Source organism: Fukomys damarensis, unplaced genomic scaffold (assembly GCF_012274545.1).
Source record: "Fukomys damarensis isolate Sample0158 unplaced genomic scaffold, DMR_v1.0_HiC HiC_scaffold_28, whole genome shotgun sequence".
NCBI classification, from domain to species: Eukaryota; Metazoa; Chordata; class Mammalia; order Rodentia; family Bathyergidae; genus Fukomys; species Fukomys damarensis.
The window spans coordinates 23,916,918-23,928,391 of NW_022900940.1; positions in this window are offsets into that span (position 1 = coordinate 23,916,918).

The window sequence follows — 11,474 nt, forward strand, 5'->3', positions numbered from 1 at the left end:
ATGCCGCTATAAACATAGGTGCACATATATCACTGTGATATGATTCTTTTAATTCTTTTGGAAAGATACCCAGCAGAGGGATGGCTGGGTCAAATGGAACCTCTAGTCCCAGCTCTTTAAGGTATCTCCATATTGATTTCCATAGTGGTTGCAACAGTCTGCCCTCCCACCAACAATGGAGAAGGGTTCCTTTCTCCCCACAACCCCTCCAACATTTGTTATTGTGTGATTTCTTGATAGCAGCTATTCTTTGTGGGGTGAGGTGGAATCTCAGTGTTGTTTTCACTGCATCTCTTGAATGACCAGTGATGTGGAAGATTTTTTCATATATTTACTTGCTGCTTTTACTTCTTTGAGAAATGTCTGTTCATTTCAGATGCCCATTTTAGAATTGAGTCTTTATATTTGGAGAGTGCTGACTGTTTTGAGTTCTTTATATATTCTAGATAATAGTCCTTTGTCTGAGGAGCAGCTGGTAAAAAATTTTTCCCACATTGTTGGTTGTCTCTTAGTTCTGTTGATGGTTTCTTTGGCAGTGCAGAAGCTTCTCAATAAGATGAGATCCCAGTTGTTGATTCTTTCTGGTAGTTCCCGTGCTACTAAGGATTTGTTCATAAAGTCTTTTCCTATGCCAATGTCTTCCAGAGTTCTGCCTAACTTATCTTCCAGCAAGTTTAGTGTTTTGTTTTAATATTTAGATCTTTAACCCACCTGGATTTTAGTTTGGTGCATGGTGAAAGATGAGGGTCTAGTTTTAATCTTTGGCAGGTTGAGATCCAGTCTTTCCAACACCATTTATTAAAAAGGCTATCTTTCCTCCAGTAGGGATGGTCAGTTCCTTTTTCAAAGATGAGGCAGCTGAGTCCATCTGGAGTTTAGTGTCTTCCAGTCTATTCCACTGATACAAGGATCTTCTTGAACTCATCCTATCCCTAAGTCCCTTGTACTTTTATACCTTTAAGGATGAGTATATATTCCTTACTGCATTCAAAGTGTTTATCCTAGACTAGGTCATTTTTTTTTTTTTTGTACCAGGAATTGAACTCAAGTCCTTGAGCTTGAGACGCAGGTGGTGGATCCACTGAGCTAAATCTCCAGCCCCTACTTCATGTTTAATATAAGACTATTTTAATATTTTACTCACCAATACAAAGTTTGTTTTCTTTTTGATACATAAGAAAAGACATTTTATTGGTTGGCAGTGACCAGAATTTACTTAAAATAATTTATTGATAGTCTAAAATGTCTGAGTCTACACAAAATATAGTAATTAATGATTAATAAATCCAGCCAGGCAGATTTTACTCTCAGCCACTGTCTCAAACTAGTTTGAGAATGAAGTCTGTTCCAGAATATCCTGAGCCCCATTCAATCACTGACTGTTCTCAGTCAGAAGCCCAGGTACAGCCTAGGAAAATTCAGGACGTATGTTCCAGATGCGTTTACATTGAAAGAATTGATCTGTTGGTTGAGAATATTTTTTCAAAACTAGAATCATTTGTGGGGGAATTCTGAGATGATTTCATGACAGTTGTTTACAGCAGGAAGTAATGATTTCTTCAAGGTGGAAGGGTAAGAATTTGGGCAAAGAGTATTGCTTTGAAACTTAGAACTTGTGTACTGGTCATGAGTTGGTAATTTGAAATCTGGAAATGTCTGTGGTGTTTTCAGGATGTTGGGAGAGAAAAAATCTATGCTCTCTGTACTAAGATTTCCTTAAAAAGTCAACTCCAACACCAGGTCTCCTGAAAATTCTTCAAGTAGAATTAGTAAATGCAGTATTATGAAGTTTCACATCACAGTTAAGAGGAATAAACTTCTGGAGGTAGATGCTTTTCTAAGTGTTTTACAAGTGTTTTCTCATTCAATCATCAAAGTAACTTATGAGGTAGGTACAGTACCATTGTCATCATTTTGCAGATGAGGAAACTGAGGCCCAGGGCTGGGTAACGTTTCAAACATGCAGCTAGTGAGAGCAGGACCAAAACCAGACAGCATGGATATAGGGCTCCTCTTCCCCGGGATGTGGCCCTGGTGCTTCGCATTCTATGTGCTCTGCCACAGCAGTGACCCTTCTGGGGTATAGTTCACGTTTATGAATGTCTCATCTGCGGATTACCATGCCTTTATCCTGTCTATTTCTATTGCCCAATGCCATAACATACTTGCTTATCGTTGGCTGCATAAATAATTGTATTAATAAAGGGATCTTTGGTTAAGTCAATTATTTCAATTATTACTAAGATGCATACAGATCCAAGAAAATAAAAAAGAAACAATACACTGTAATAAAACATTGCTGTGTGTGAGTGATAATAGAATATACAGAGACCCTGTGGCAAGACGAAGCCTGCCAAATTAAAAAAAAAAAGAAGAAGAAGAAATAAAAAAAACATTCAGATTATCTCTGCCCTTTCTGTGACTAGCCCTTATGGGTAATTTGGAATTGACTGAAATTTATAGATTTTTTTTCAGGTAAATATAATCATGCAATAAATTACATTTTCTTCATGATATCCAAATTGTGATCCAAACTACTTCCACTTTCTTTCCTGAAAAAGAGGCAATAATTCCATATAATTATGTAATTCAATTATTTACCTGATTTAAAAGTCAAATCTTGACTTTTTTATATTTCAAAACTCTGCAAAGACTAAGGATCCTTGGAATTATAGTGACCTTGTCCACAGAACACCAGTCCAGGTTATACCAGCTTCTGTCCTTACTGAACCACCAAAGGGGAAGATTGTTTGAGAGTTAAAGAACAAAATAGTCATTTTTGTGAGAGTTAAAAATACACAATTTTCTCTCAGGAATAGAGATAGCTTCCTTATACTCTGTGTTACTATTTCACTGAGAAAATTCCTGTGGAAATACTGATGAGGGAAGACAGAGCTTGTTCTTTCCTCAGCTTTGAAAAGTAGGTCAGGGCATCAGGATCAAAGTGCGTGCTTACGTTGGTGACCCAATTTATTTATTCTGTTTCACAGGTTCTCATTTTCTGTCTTTCCCTTACAGAACCACAGGGAAAACAAATATCTAGTGAGCAGCTTTTCCTCAGAAATAAAAATGGAAAGGTAAAATGTATTCCTCAATAAACACATCACCAGGTGAAATGGGGTAGGACGGCAATGTTCCAACAGAATTTTCCAGAAACCTAGATAAACTGTGAGAATAATTGGAGTTGTCTCATGAGGGAAACCATAAAATGCCACAATACTGAGATGAATAAAGGATTTAAGAACATTGCAGAGACTACACTCAATTCCCCTGCACATTACTGCACACTGCTCTGTTTACAGTGAAAATGGCTTCTGTTCCCAAGGTACACCTGTGAGCCCCGATGGCGGAGCTGTAGGTTACAGATGCCTGATAGGTTTTCTAGACAATTGAGAGATTACAAACCTTTGACTCATTCTTCTGGTAATTTTAAACCAGAACACTTACTAGTGACTTAGGTTGTATTCAAAGCAAAGTTTATTTGAGATCCTTTATATTTTATTATGTATTATATCATTGTATTTTATTTTACTGGGGGTGACGTGGAAGACTCATGCTGGATTTTGAAACTATTTAGATCTTATTCATAAGAAAGATGCATGCCTTCTAGGAACGACTGAGCTTTGGTGTGGTGTCTCTCCTATTTAGTTCATGCTGGGTACTTTTTAAGTCTCACCAATCACCTCATCATAGTCTTCAAAGTCATAGGACATAGATACCATCTTACATGGGCACAAGTCATCTTTAAACATCTTTTTTATTTGAAATAATTTCAGACCCACGAAATTGCATTAGCATGGAGAATTACTGATTACTTTATACTCAGGTTCTCCCAAATGTTCACTTTCACCACATTTTCATGCCATTCGTCACTGAGTTACAGGCATTTCTTCGTTGATATTTCATATGCCTTACTGTATTTCAGCTTATTAAACTGTTTTCTAAATTCATTGATTTCATTTTCATGGTTCCAAATACCATGCCAAAAATAAGGTAATTTGTAGAGAACTAAATAATAAAATGCCATTATCATTTGCCTATACAAATGTGGACTTACCAAAAACTGGAGCGACCCAAACATATTTAGGGGCAAGTCTAATGAGAAACAGAGTTAGGGAAAAATGAAAGTAATTTGTGCTTCTTTGTATCTGGTTTTAGGGACATTTTATTTCAAAGTAAATCTGTGGTATGCAGAAATGTATATATTTTTAGACCAGGAAAGTAAGAGGCAACAAGATGTTGGCAATTAAAGAGGCAGAATATAAATTTGATAAGTGTAGGTGAAATCAATACTGAAATATGAAATACAAAATTATTTTTGAAATGCATTTGCAAACTAACTGATGTAATGCTAGGTCTGAAGTACAAAATATCAACCCCATACACTATAATCTTATATTTTATGTAATTTGATGTCTTCACACAAGCAATATGTGTGTGTGTGTGTGTATGTGTGTGTGTGTGTGTGTATACAAGTGTATAAAATACCTTCTAATTTCTTGGAAACGTTAGGGTATAATGAAATATAAATTAAAGAAGGAACCATTCTAATAGGTTGAAGAGTGAAAAGTTAGATATTTCTGTGTTATATACTATATCCTTTCAGAGATGGAGTATGTTTTCTATTTATCTTGACCAGTTGTTATAAAGATCACTTCATGTATGTAGAGAAATTGTTATATCTTTTGCTGAAGAGTATCAAGTGCTTGCATTAATTGAATTGTCATTGTTTGTTCACAGAATTAAGGACTCAGGAAAATGGCTTAAGTAAATTGCTTTGTTGCATTGATATATTGCAACCAACTGTCAGAATTGTGTGGTCTTACTCATGTCAGGTCTTACTCCTTTTTAAGATGGCTCTTTAGTAAAACTACCATAACAAACGATATAGCAGCAGCTATCATTGACCGAGCACCTACTTTGTACTAAAGAGTGTGTAGGATGTGGCACAATTTTGACTTTATTTAATCCTCACAACATTATTAGTAAGACACAACCTTCTTAGTATTTAGCTGAAGTGATCCAAGGCTCAGAGAGGACTCAGAGAGATCCATGGACGTCAAATTCAGAATTTAAACAAACTTCTTTCTCTTGTCAGATTCCCCCTTTTAAAATACTTTTTAAAACAACCTTTCAAGCTAATTAACACAGAATAAATAGGTGAGGAAAATATGGAGGCACAATAGGAATCTTTCCCATTGCACTTTATCAGTTTATTTCACGTCTTGCTTGAGCTGGAAACAGAGCCACAGTTTATGCTGGTGTGGCGTCTGCAGTGCATGAGGCGCCCCCTAGAGGGGTGTGGAAGCTGACCCGCAGCCTGGCTGCGCTTGCTGCCTCTTGTTGCTTGCCCCCTCCCACAGGGGAGCCTTTTCTGATACTACTCAGCCGCCCGGAATGCACACCAGCGTTCACACAATCCCCTCAATTCATTGTCTCATTGTTGGACTGCTATTAGAATGTCTCTCACAACTCAATTTGATTCTTAAAATTGATGAACTATTTCTCCTAGGTTCCTGACTAGCTTGGCAGAAATTTTAAAAATTTAACTGTAGTGATAACAAGCTTTCTTTAGCTAATCAGAAATACTGGTTTAATTTACAGCAGTCCATAGAGGCAAAATAAATTCACCCCTAAGGAGGACTGCAAAAGAAGACAGCTAGGAGAGAAGTTTCATGAGCATGTAGTGTAGTGACCCAAAGCCAGTAAACCTCTTCTGGATACCTTTCTGAAAAAGTTAAAGACTATTAACTTGCAGGGATACATGCGTACTCATGTTTATAGCTGCACAACTCATAATAACTCGATCTTAGAAGCAACCTATACGTCCATGAACAGATGAAAAGATTAAGAACGTGTGGAGTATATTCATACAGCGCAGTACTACTCAGTCATAAGAAGAGAAATTTGAGTCACTGGCAGGAAAAAGATGCACTTTGATAATTCTCAGTAAAATAAATTCAGAATTAAATATTGCATTGTTTCTGTTATATGAGACACTCAGGACATAAAATATATAAAGAGAAATAAAAATTAAATGATGAGAAACAGGGAGGTAAACTGTGAAGAACGGAAACAGGAGAAGTGGGAAGGGAAGAGGAAGTAGAAAGGATTAAAATATGATTTGTGTGTGTACCGACTCCCCAAGAATATAATGCAATTGCATAATGCAAATATATACTAATGGAAAGAAAATGTAAGACCAGAATTTTGTTTTCTTCTACATTTCTGTTTCCTCCTTCCTCATTCTGCTCTATCATTCATTCACTTGGTCAATACTCATTGGGCATTTGTAATGTTTTAATCACTGGGAATGAAGCAATGAACAAGAAAGAGAATACAGACTACTAGGGATGCGAGAATGAACACATGATTGGAAAAATAAGTATTGTCTATTGGGATGCCTGCTGATAAAGAAAACATGATGTATGATACATTGCGGATTGTGAATTATTGATTTATAAGGCCAATTAAGTTTCAGAAATAGTGTGAAAATACCACGTGCGTAAAATAATTGTACATGAAATTTACAAAGTTGTAATACATTTAAGTTATCAAAATGTAAATCCATTTTTACCTGCACTCTTCACCTATGTAGCATAAGAGAAGGACAGAGAAGGGTACTGGCTAAAGATGGACCCAAAAGGGTGCCAAAATCCTCCCAAGGGGCACGAGCCAGAGGATCTTGGAAGGTAGGAAGAGCCTCATGCACCTGGGACTGACAACGGCCTGTATGTAGTGGCCATGGATGGCTTCCCCCAAAATGGTCTCAGAAACAGTGTCTAACTCGTCTTATCCAGAGTAGCCCTGGAAATCTGTTGGGTTTGTTGGCTTATTTGTGGCTAACTTTATGCTTGAAAACTTTGCCTTGTTTTCTACTTTCTATTTCCCCAACTTTGATCTCTGGGTGACTAGAGTTGGGAGGAGGAAACAAGAGGTATGTAAACAATCTAAGTGTTCCTGCTTTGCCCTTGATCCCTATCAACCTCGGGATAAAACTACTTATTACGAAGGGAAGACCTATAAACCTTAACTGGACTTCTGAAAATTCAGAGCTGCAATACATAGCTTGACAAAATCTGGAAAATTGGGTGGAAATGCTAGTTGGGCAGAAACCTAACAGCTTGTGAGAGCTGTCCTAGGGTAGGAGCAACAGGGAGAGGCTGCAGGCAGAGGGAGTAGCATAAGAGCATATTCTGTGTGAGACAGTAGGATATTCATGGCATACTCATCATAGAAAATGCGGGAGAGTGTGGCTGGAATGTGATGGGGGTAGGCAGAGGAAGCCCTTGGAGTTAGGCAGAGGTCACAATCAATAGGTCCTTGAGCTTCAGGCTTCTGGGGATATATTCTAATGTAATGAGAAGCTATTCAAAGATTTTACTGCAAAATAATAGGCGAAAAGTGACTCACCTCAACTGGAGCACGATCAGCAAAGCAAAGTAGAAGATTCCTGCTCCCCATTTTCATATGAAAGAAATGTTGGCATCCATAGTAAAGTTTTAGTCCTTTTAACACTTATATTACAGTACACGTAATCCTCAGGTATCCTCCAGCTATCTACATGTCTTCACTCTCCAATAATTCATGGCCTTTATGAGTGAAAGTTCCCCACCATTCAAAAAGGACAGTGCCATAAACAGTGGACACCAAGTAATTCAGATACTACAAGGATGTGCTTTTTTTATGTGCAAAGTGTGAAATTCAGTTAATATTCTCTTATTAGTATTTGGGGGTCCCTCCACATTTATTTTTTGAAATGTAAAATTTCCATTTATAGTTAAGTAATTTTACATCAAAATATATACTGAACTAGGCTGAGGTTCCTTTGGAACATCAGCATGAACATAAGTAATGTATGAAAACATATCAAAAGCAATCATAATAGAAACAGAATTCAATGATGGAAGTTCATAATGCAAGGTGGACTGCAAGGGCTTAACTTCACGTTCCAAATTTTTAGGACCACACTACTGTTGAACATGACTGCTGAAACGTTAGGTCAAAACTTGATAAAATTCACCCATTTTCACAATTCAATAAAAGTGAATATTAATGCCCTGAATACCTATCTCAGAAATATTTACTCACCCAAGACCTAGCACAAGCGCTGTGAAATTTGGGATAGGATTCCCAGTGTGACTAGTCTGTAAATCCTCACAAAGATTCCATGTGGTTTTTAAGCAAGGGCTGTTAAGGGCTACGTGTAGATCTTTGCTAGATATTCTGAAAACACAAAGAATGTAGAAAATATTGTTCTCATGTTCCAAGAGCTTACTAGGTACTTGAACACACTAGGGGAAAAAGTCCCCAAACTGTATCCCATCAAAGCTCGGATAAGGAAAATTTTAAATGAATGACCAAAGTCATACCAATATGAGAACGTTGTATTTACCTGGCACTTTATCATGTTTTCATTTAGCAATTACTTACTGAACATTGGCAGCTCTCATTTATTACTTCACCTCACTGACTATAGGGACCAAAGTTTAATGTTGTACATCCAGGAACTAACAGAATTAGGACTAAAAGGTATTTCATTTACCTCTGGAGTCCGTGCTGTTTCCCTACCTGGAGAGTGGTAATTTGTTGTACTGCCTCGTCCCAGACAACGATCTTTTTCTTTGTGGAGTAACTACTTCTTTTCCCAAAGTTTTGTTTCTAATGCTACAGATTCTTGGTCAGCAGCAAAGAGGTGACGTAGCTGGCACCCATCACGACAGTGGTCCTTGTGTGCACTTTTCGTGGTTGAGAAATAGATATGCACCCAAACCTAAAAAATAATAGCTCTTTCCAAACTAGTTCCTCCAAGAGAAGACAGGGAAGGGTTGTAGTCCCCTGGTCATACAGTTGTCTGATATGACATTCAAGTCACCTGTGCCAGTGGATTCAAACTGATGGGAAGAAATGTTGGGGAGGTAGCTGCTTCCTTGTAGCGAGAAACAGATGGAGATAAAAAGGGAAGGCTGAACGATGGAGGAAAGAGCACTAGCAAGCCAACAGTATACACTGTGTAACCACTTGAAGAACTTCTCGGATTCGTTTTTTTCTCCCCTCCCTGTGATCTGCTTATGGAAATTAGCAGACTGCCTATGTTTTTGCCTAAATTTGACTTGCACATCCTGGCTTACACATGACTAGGTCTCAGCATGTAAAGTGAGCATCCATTCCTGGGTCTGAAACCTGATCTAGTTGCTGACCAGCTGGTTCAACTCCAGACACGTACTTAATTTCTGGGAACCTCAGTTTCCTCACCTACAAACTGGATTTGAAATGTTGAAGCATTATGTTTTTGAAACATTGACAGGATGCTCACCAGATGATGATAAAGTGTCTGATAATTTTTTAAACATGAAAAAGAAGTTGAAGAAACATTGTCTTTCCTTCTTTACAAGTTTTGGGTCCCTCTTCTGTGTGCCTTGTCACTTTTTTCTAGTGACTCTTTGTGTCCCTTACAGCTTTCCCTCATCATTTCCAGCTGGCATCCTGAGAAACATCTGTATGGCTGGAGCTCTCAGGGTGACTTTAGAAATCTGCATTCTGGCCGTTTACTACTCAGTTTGCCTTAACTCAAGCCACAAGCAGCAGCGGTTGGCTATCGACATGAAACCACACCGTTTCCTCCACTCTATCTTTCCTGTTTGTCGCTGGTCTCTGATTGTTCATGGAAATTTTACAGGAAACTCAAACAGGAAAGCAAACTGAGCATAAAAACGTATTTCTGACAATAGCATTCACCGCCAGAGAATGAGAAGTTTGAGAAGGTCTTAGAGGAAATAGTGATGGCTAAGAAGAAAGGATCGGAAAGGATGGGGGATGGTGGAGCTAAAATTTTATACATTGTTTTCATTCAACTTATGTTTACCTTTAGAAGTAAATATATTATTTGGGTAGATGTGGAAATTGAGCCTGGGAAAAGTTAAGCGTCTTGCCGGGTGTGGTGGCACACATTTGTAATCCCGGCCCTGGGGAGGCTGAGGCAGGAGGATCGTTGTGAGTTGAAGGCTAACCTGAACCACACAGTGAGATCAAGGCTAGCCAGAACTACATAATGAGATCTTGTCCAAAAAATGAAGGAAGGAAAGAGAGAAAGAAAGAAAGAAATTCAGTGTCTGCCCAGTGACACATGGCCATTAATGGGAAGTAGTGATTGTGAGCCTTAATCCAGAGACCATACCTACCTCTAGACCCTATTTTTCCCCAATAATACAACAGCAGATGAGTAAAAGTAAATCTGCATTACTGATAAATCTTAGGAAAAGATAATTTGCTCAGCAAAGAACAGATTGGGAGAAAAAGAATTTTCAGGGCAAGAATTAAATCTGAAATAACACGTAGGATAAATGTCTTAGCTAAAGAGCTAAATTCTGCTTTTATTACCAGTTGCATCTGTTTTAATGATGTAATTTTACGAACTAAATTCCACATCAGCTTAAAGAACACCACTCCTGTCATTTGCCCCAAGGGCTATGAAATTGTGCCTGAGTCTTTCAAAGGGGCCAAATGAAATGTTGCCACATGGAAAATGCAATGTGCTGTAGAGATGGGAAAGTTCTGCTCTAATTTCACTCTTTCTGAAGCATGCAGTCACTTCCCATATTGAGCTTTTAAAAAAATTCACTGATGTCCTATTGTAATACAAACACCCTTGAAAAGAACTTATTCATGTCAGCAGTTAGAATGGGAGCAGGGCAGTGAGAATTCTTAAAAGCAAAGAGCTAGAATTTTGTTTTAGGCTCTCTCTCTCCTTCCTTTTCTCTCTCTCTCCTCTTTCTCTCTCTCTCCCCTTCCTTCTTTCCTTCCCTTTGTCAAACCCCCACAAAAACACACTATGACATATTTCTATCATCAACTTTTAACAAGTTTAGGCTATGCAATTCTGGGACACATCACAGTATTTTCTTTGGAATGTAGTTTTCAACTTATTACTGAATGGGAGTAATATTTCTTTTTATAAACCTATAACTAGAAATAACTGTCCCAAAGCAAAATTTCATCTTGCTTGGGCCAGAGATTTAGCTCTGCAGCCCTGTACCTGCCTCGCAAGTGCAAGGTCCGGAGTTCAATCCATGCACTGAAAAAAAATTCATCTTGCTTGCAAATAAAATGCCCTGTCCATTTACTTAATCGTGTTAATGGTAATGATAATTGCTTACACTTTTTTAGAATTCAGCAGTTTATTTATGTATTTTTGAAATAGATTTTAAAAATTGGCATAGTGTTTTAATAGCTTAAGGTCTGGAGTCAGATTTGCCTGGACTTGAATTCTAACTTTGCTGTTTCCAGGCATGTAAGTCCTCGAGCTAATAATTTACTTGCTTTTATTCATGCCTTCCTCATCTTAAATAAGGAAAATAATAACATCTACATTGTAGAACTATTGGGAGAATAAAATGAAACATTTATCAAGTAGGCTGAAATACAGTACATTCATCACCATCTTCATTATTATAATGTCATCATCATCATCATTA